Below are 1,383 nucleotides of genomic sequence, written 5' to 3' on the forward strand. Positions count from 1 at the left end.
CACTCTGAGTCAAGCTTTCTTCTGCAATTGACAGATTCTGTCAATGCGTCTCTGATTAAAGCTGCTGTTTTGCATTTGACAGAAGGGGATTCAGTCAATGTCACTTTGATTAAAGCTGCCTTCTGCAATTGACAGGTGGAAGTTTGTCAATGCGGCTTCGATTAAAGCTGCCTTCTGCAATTGACAGTTGGGAATTCTGTCAATGCCACTGAGCTAAACTGCCTCCTGCAATTGACAGATTCTGTCTATGCGTCTCTGATTAAAACTGCCTTTTTTTGCATTTGACAGATGGGGATTCTGTCACTGCCACTCTGAGTCAAGCTTTCTTCTGCAATTGACAGATTCTGTCAATGCGTCTGATTAAAAATGCCTTTTTGCATTTGACAGATGGGGATTCTGTTAATGCCACTCTAAGTCAAGCTTTCTTCTGCAATTGACAGATTCTGTCAATGCGTCTGATTAAAACTGCCTTTTTGCATTTGACAGATGGGGATTCTGTCACTGCCACTCTGAGTCAAGCTTTCTTCTGCAATTGACAGATTCTGTCAATGCGTCTGATTAAAAATGCCTTTTTGCATTTGACAGATGGGGATTCTGTTAATGCCACTCTAAGTCAAGCTTTCTTCTGCAATTGACAGATTCTGTCAATGCGTCTGATTAAAACTGCCTTTTTGCATTTGACAGATGGGGATTCTGTCACTGCCACTCTGAGTCAAGCTTTCTTCTGCAATTGACAGATTCTGTCAATGCGTCTCTGATTAAAGCTGCCTTTTTGCATTTGACAGATGGGGATTCTGTCAATGCCACTCTGAGTCAAGCTTTCTTCTGCAATTGACAGATTCTGTCAATGCGTCTCTGATTAAAGCTGCTGTTTTGCATTTGACAGAAGGGAATTCAGTCAACGTCACTTTGATTAAAGCTGCCTTCTGCAATTGACAGGTGGAAGTTTGTCAATGCGGCTTCGATTAAAGCTGCCTTCTGCAATTGACAGTTGGGAATTCTGTCAATGCCACTGAGCTAAACTGCCTCCTGCAATTGACAGATTCTGCCAATGCGTCTCTGATTAAAACTGCCTTTTTTTGCATTTGACAGATGGGGATTCTGTCAATGCCACTCCGGTTAAAGCTGCCTTCTGCAATTGACAGAATCCTGGCAGTTGACGTTGGCAAGTCTCAAAGTTGGATTCAATGGCAACAATTCCAGCAGCTAAGTAGAGATTCCAGACTAATTCCCTGCTTGACTCCTCCCCTTATCTTGGCAAGTCTTTCTCCAACAACTGACGGCAAAAAAAAAAAAAAGGATGTAAACCACTTCTATTTCCAGACAGGAAGCCCCGAAAGTTGGTTTGCCAGAACGTTACCCATTTTCATGTAAACTAACCCC

Source organism: Thamnophis elegans, chromosome Z (assembly GCF_009769535.1).
Source record: "Thamnophis elegans isolate rThaEle1 chromosome Z, rThaEle1.pri, whole genome shotgun sequence".
NCBI classification, from domain to species: domain Eukaryota; kingdom Metazoa; phylum Chordata; class Lepidosauria; order Squamata; family Colubridae; genus Thamnophis; species Thamnophis elegans.